Source organism: Corythoichthys intestinalis, chromosome 4 (genome assembly GCF_030265065.1).
Source record: "Corythoichthys intestinalis isolate RoL2023-P3 chromosome 4, ASM3026506v1, whole genome shotgun sequence".
Lineage (NCBI taxonomy): Eukaryota > Metazoa > Chordata > Actinopteri > Syngnathiformes > Syngnathidae > Corythoichthys > Corythoichthys intestinalis.
The window spans coordinates 7,633,806-7,640,934 of NC_080398.1; positions in this window are offsets into that span (position 1 = coordinate 7,633,806).

The following is a 7,129-nucleotide window of genomic DNA, read 5'->3' on the forward strand; positions in this document are numbered from 1 at the left end:
CAGTCTGCAGTAATGCGGACTCTGCACCGGTTTGTAGTGGTGAAGAACGAGCTGAGCCGAAAGGCCAAGCTCTCGATCTACGTTCCTACTCTCACCTATTGTCACGAGCTGTGGGTCGGGACCGAAAGAATGAGATCCCGGATACAAGCGGCCGAAATGAGTTTCCTCCGCAGGGTGTATGGACTCTCCCTTAGAGACAGGGTGAGAAGCTCGGTCATCCGGGAAGGACTCGGCGTCGAGCCGCTACTCCTCCACGTCGATAGGAACCAGCTGAGGTGGCTCAGGCATCTGGTTCGGATGCCTCCTGCACGCTTCCTCGGAGAGGTGTTCCGGGCATGTCTCGCCGGCGGGGGGCCCCGAGGACGACCCAAGACACGCCATAGAGACTACGTCTCGGCTGGCCTGGGAATGCCTTGGGATCCCTCCGAAGGAGCTGCTTAAAGTGGCTGTGGAGAGAGAAGTCTTGGCTTCCCTTTTAAAGCTGCAGCCCCCACGACCCGACCCCGGAACAAGTGGAAGATGATGGATGGATGGATACACTGCCCTCTGGTGGGAGCGTTGGGTCTGGCTGGTCTGTCGCCTTGTATGACTGGAAAGGACAGCTGCGCTCTGGTTTGTCTGTAAGTCTGTAAGTTGTTTCAGCTAATATATGTTTGTGTATGCATTTGTAATTCGGTTTATAACTACAGTTTGTGGAGTTATGTGTGAGTGATTTGCTATGAGAATTGTAAATACGTTAGCATTCGGAGCATTTAAGCTAGTGGCAAGAGTTAATTTGTGCACGATCCTGCCGGAACAAGATCCGGCACCTCTTGATTTTGGCCTCCCAGTGTTCCAGGACTTATTTGAGCAGATCCGGCACCTCTCGTGTATAGGAAATAATAATAATATGTGGACCGGCAATTTCCGTGGCTCATTCGTCGTCGTTCCTACGCCCGGTTCTTCCGTCGGGGAGGTGGTGTAGTGTATAAAAACACGAGACGCCTCAGATGGCTGTTGCATGGAGACTTTTATTAACTAAACAAAAACCAGCGGGGGGACAGTCAGGAAGGCAGATAGTTAATAATGGGAGATTTGTGTTATTTATTGTAATTTCAGATTTTTTTTCTTCTGTTTTACAAGTTAGATCTGTTGAGAAACTAATTGCTGACTGTGTACTGTTAAGTCCCACCTGTGGTTGATGTGGGCAACTGCCCGTACTATTAGTGCGAATAGTATCGTTTCTCGTATTTACTGTTTGACTGTTTGTATTACTCTAACGCACCCAATATAAAATAAATAGCACTTATACCATAGTTTAAGGAAAACAAGTAGAATATAGGGCATAAGAGTTGCATGACGCCTTCTGATCACGGAAGCCCAACGCGTGCGTCATGCAACTGACTGAGCAAGATTGACGCTGTTCTCCCGGACAGTCCAGAACAAATGGGGGGACACCCTGTCCCAACACAAGGAACACCGGAGAATGCCCGATATCCAACTGATAACACTACTGCAAGAGCCCCTTTGACGCCAAGGTGGCAAAATCCACAACTCTCGTTGCCCTGAAAACAGTAACTCCTGAATCCTCCTGTCCAATCCACAAACAGACAAAAATCCTAAACAACGCCCAAACACACCTTTCTTCCTGCCCACGGCTCGACCCGCGAGAGCCTTCAAAAGACAATGTTTAAAGTGCCTGTGACACGAAAAAGCATGTTTATTTCATAATACACGCGGTATTTTATGCCCCAGAATGATATGGGCCGCTTGGATGTGTGTGGAAGCGATCGCTATTTTTATTTAGTTTTTTGAATCCCGCGCCAGGAAAATGAGTGACTTCCGGCTTCGGTCTTGCATTGAGGAGGAGGGCGCTGTGACGTGTACGGTAGAAGACGTCCTCTTCACGCTACAGTGTACTGTTGTGTATGAGGATGAAGGATTCAGCTGATTTTGCGGATTTATACGTTTATTTTTCGCATCACGCCAGCCAAACGGCTGCAGAAAAATCCTTCTGTATGAGGGAGAGGCGTATGCACCTTTTTGGAGTTTCAAAAGGTTCCCATTCACCGTGGATATTTACTGTGGGACCATTGGACTTATGAGGAAGTGAGTAAACATCTTGTTTTGTATTATGTCAAATACGAATACAGCGATTACAAAGTAAACACTACAAACTTCCTTTAAATGAAGGACTACTTACGTTTGATCATTGATAGGCATGTAAAAAGCTCTCCTAATGCTGATTAGCAGCAGCACGTTAGCTGCACAACAAATCCAGCCACCCTCCTCCGGGGAACGAACTGTAAATTGCTCTCCGCCGGGCGGTTTGCCGATCCACTAAGACAATCGACAACCGGGTCGTCATGTCAAATAATCCAGGATAGTTATGTGTGATTTTCCACTTCGAAGACTTTGAAACATCCCTCGGTTCGGGTTAGCATGTCGGCTAGCTGTCACGGCTTCTGGTTTGTTTACATTTTCCGAAGCCGGGGAAGGGAAATGACATATGTCCGGTTTAGGTGTTCGGGAGGTGCGACAGTAAAGGTGAAGTCGACATTTTTGACCATTATGGAGTCATTTTGCCATGTCGTCCTGAATAAATGCATTTTTATTATTTCAAATTCCATTCAGCACAAGACTGTTATTTGTCATGAACATGCCATTTATTTAGCAATTGGGGAAAATACTTGGATAAAAAGAATATCGAAGTAAAGAGACAGAAACAATGACATTTTGCCGCTCTCTTCGTCGCGTTTTCCTCGTTGTGAATAGTTCCCCCTCGATGGGCTGACTGGTCCTTCTCAAGCCATTTATATAGCTATTGGGGAAAATACTTGGATAAAAAGAATATCCTGTAAAAATATTGAAGTAAAGAGACAGAAACAATGACATTTTGCGGCTCTCTTCGTCGCGTTTTCCTCGTTCTGAATAATTCCCCCTCAATGGGCTGAATAGTAAAACTGATGAGCCCAGTCTACCGCTGATGTCATCCACCTGTTGGGGACGCTAAAGCCCTATAATGGTAGGCGTGGCTAACCAGCAGATTAAAAAACTAATTTCTCGTCATCTGTGCTTTTCTAAATTGTTGTATATAGTCGAATCGTCTCAAAATATGATTCTAATTCACATAATAATGCCATTTAAGACTTTTTTTTCTCGTGTCATATGCTCTTTAACTAAGCATTGTCTTTTTTTTCTTGGGAACTTTTTGTTGACTTATGTTATGGTGACCTTGGATCCTCGCCTGGGTCCCTCTGTGCTGTATGATTGCTGTCAACTCAGAATAGATTGTCAACTTGTGTTTCGAAGCCGTTTTCTAGTTTTCAAATTGGAGTCAGTACAAGGGGTTAAGAATAAGGTGAACGCGTGGAGTGTGGCCTTTCTGCTGGGTTGTCGGATCTGCGCCAGCGCTGGTCCGGCGGTTCGGCTTGCGTGATTCTGGCAATCTGGCTAAAAGGTCAGATTCCTTCAATGTATATTATATTTTTAGTTTTAAGTAGCGTTTTGATTTTTTTTTTCTTTTCAGAATTTGTTTATGGGCAAACGGATAATTTTTTTTCTCATTCGAAAAATTCCCTGCATTGCGCGAAAATTCCGGTCATTTCAATATTCTAATGGTCTCGATCAGTCAAATGGTTCGGGCTGTGTGCACACTGAAGAAACACCATTCCAAAAAAAAAAAAAAAAAAAAGCTCAGGAACCACTGGTTTTAGTGTTGTCAGTTGGGGCGCCACCCCTACCCCGGCTCGGCTCAAGGGGGCCGCGGATGCTCATCGCACCCGGGCCCCGTTCACTTTTGTTCCGCCAGTGTTTTGACCTTTCTCCTTCTTTGAATTTCCTTCTATTTTAACCACATGAACTTTCATTTCCAATTCAAGCAAATATGAAGGTACTGCTTGAAAAAGCTGGGCGGCTAAATAGTCGAAACCAAAAAGAGGAACGAGAGGGCTATAAAAAGTAGCAAACACATGAGAAAAAGTAAGAGGAAGTCACTTCATCTCCATTTGAAAAGGTGAAAAACAACCATTTCTAGCTCATTTTTGGACTTTTGACAGGCTGGGGGGAAAAAAATACAGTAGAAATATTTTTTCTTTTCCACACAAAACAAAATAGTCGCGTATTCTTTTCAATTTATAGAATCTGGCCTGACCCAAAACAGGGCTAATGTTGCCAATTCACATTGGCTATTTTGTTGTTAAACACCCCACCAAAAGTTAGCTGTAGCTTAAGGTGACCATATTTTGATTAAAAAAAAAAAAAAAAAAAAAAAAAAAAAAAAAGGACACTCAAAGATGCCTATATCACTTTAATTTATTTAGTGTGCCTCCTCCTCCTCCGTCAGGATAGAAAAATTCAGTTTTATTTAAAAAAAAAAAAAAAAAAAAAAAAAAGGCCTATTGCCATATAGTATATACTATATGGAAATATTTTTTTTTACTCAACAGGCTTGAGCCTTCCTAAAAAAATATGAATGATTTTAAAAAACAATATAATGCAGACCCATGGAAACGTAGTCCAGTCAATATACACACACAGTAGGCTATGTGCCAACTCAACATTTTTATAAATTACTATCAGGACAATTGTCGTTGACAAATTGTTATTCCCACTCAATTTTTATACTCATTCAATGTTCTAGATTGTACGCAAACAATAACCGCAATAAACTGACAAGCTATTCAACTAGCGTGTTTCCAAATGCAGCAGTTCAAAACTACATTGCCCATAATGCCTAGCGTGGCTGAGCTCACTGATAGCTCCCCTTTGAGAGAATACCGTGACCCGAGGCAAAATCAAACTTTGGTATAAAAGTTTACAATCATTGGCAGTGCAAATGGGATTTTACTGATTACGCCAGTACAAATCTCCGACAGAAGTCAACAGTTGCCATTATATACGTATTTATCGTTTCAAAAAAAAACAAAAAAACAACACAGCTACTTAGAATATAATACTAACATTCAACCAAATAAACAAACGCAGAACAATTACAAAACTCGTACAATATACTGCATCTCTGTGTACACATATAATCCAACATACAACAGAAGACACATGTGACATGTTTGACATTAACAGGAAATAGATTTACACAAAATAAAAGCTGGAGCACACAAAATACTCTTTAAATAGTTTCTCCTAAATATGTATTTTACCTATATATTGTTATTATCACAATGACTCATGTCCAAGAGCAGACTGCCACCGTTGAGTAGGTTTGATTCATTTTCAAGCAACGTAAACAGACAGTCTGAGCTGCTCCACCAGCTTTTATTTTGTTACTTCCGGTCTCCGGTCATGTGAATTTGCATATTAAGCTAAATATTTAGTTCCAACCGTTTCCAGATTTAGCATTTAGGATATAGGATATAAATGTAAGATTTAAATGAAATATTTAGTTCTGGATTTAAACAATCAGGTCCCAAACTTCTTATTAAAAAATAAATATTTAAGTTGCTAAATAATGTTGTAAATGTGCAAAAAAAAGTGACTCTAAAAATTTCACACCACGTTTTAAACACTGTGTGGTGCCAAATGTGAGAAAATGTTGTCATAATTTTGAGCATGTGCTGCTTTACAAACAGCGCCCCATAGTATGCCACCCCGCCCCATACACACACCGGACGAAGGTTAAAGGTTCCTCCCATGAAAGAGGGCTCCATTGGATCTTTCCCAGAATCATACGTGGAATATAATCGTAGCGAATATACGGAACAATCAATCAGATGTACCAGGTAAAGTGGAAGATGTCCCGTGACAAAAGGGAGTATGACTTAGAGATTGAAAATGGAGTCCAGGTGGTGGCGTGAGGCGTTACCAGGACAACGACGGCGTTGATCCTCACCCTGATCCTTTGATCCCTCTCCGCTCACTTGGCATGCCGCCGCTCGCGCTCCTCGGGGTCCTGCCGCTCATCGGGGTCCTGGCGGGCTCCCACCCGCTCCCTGTCCTATGGATGGTACCCTGGCCTTCCGGAGAGGGCGGAGCCAATGCCAGCGCCGGCGTCCGCTTGGCTCTGGAGGACCTGGACCGCCGAGCGGGGATCCTAGGAGACTACCGCCTAGAACTGCACGTGGTGCGGGCGCAGGTACGAATAGGGGGGCTTCCTCGACCCGCCGACCTTTCGCCTTTTGACCTGGTTTTCAGTGCGACCTGTCGGCGTCCCTCAAATCACTCTTTGACGCCATACGGGAGGGGCCAAAGTACCATCTTCTGCTGGGAGGGGCGTGTCCTCCGGTGGCGGCGCATCTGGCTCGCGCTCTGCCAGCTCTCCGGCTGGTTCAGGTACTTTTTGGGCCCCGTTTGTCCAGTGGCGCCACCAGGGGTAGCACAAAAGCATGCGTAGCTTATTTCAAGAGACACCAGTGTCCAGTGAACGACGCAAAAGTTCAAAGAGAAGATGGAGAAGAATACAAGTAAGTATATAAATCACAATATCCCCTTTGTAAAAAAAAAAAAAAAAAAAAAAGAAGAAGGGGAAGTATGTATGGAGGTAGATTTGTGTCTTTATTATTCAATCCAGAAAAAAGTTGCTTCAATCAAAAAAAAAGTTGCTTCAATCAAAATATATATTTTCAATCGAAGAAAAAGTCACTTCAATCAAAAAAAATGTGTTTGAATGCAAAAATAAATTTGAAACTCAACAAGATGTATTTGAAAACTATTTTTCTTTGATTTAATTTTTTTTTTAAATTTAAGTCAAGTTTTTTTGACTGAAACAACTTTTTTGATTGAAGTCATGTAATTTTACGTTTGGACCACATTTTGGCTAGGACATTTGTGTCTTTATTATTCAATCAAAAAATAAGTTGCTTCAAACAAAACAAAAAAAAAAACATTATCAAAAGAAAAATCACTTTAATCAAAAATTTTTAAAAATCAATTGTAGAAAAGTTTGAATGTGAAAAAATATTTGAGACTCAGAAATTTGCATTTGAACACTTCATTTTTCATTGAAACTGTTTTCTTTGATCGAAGCAATCTTTTTTGTGTTTGAGCCATATTATGGGTAGGACATTTGTGTCTAAATCATTCAATCCAATAAAAGTTGCTTCAATCAAAAAAACTATTTTTAATCAAAGAAAAAAACCTTTTGCAAAAATATTTTTTTTTGAAAATACTTTTTTTTTTTTTTTGAAATATATAT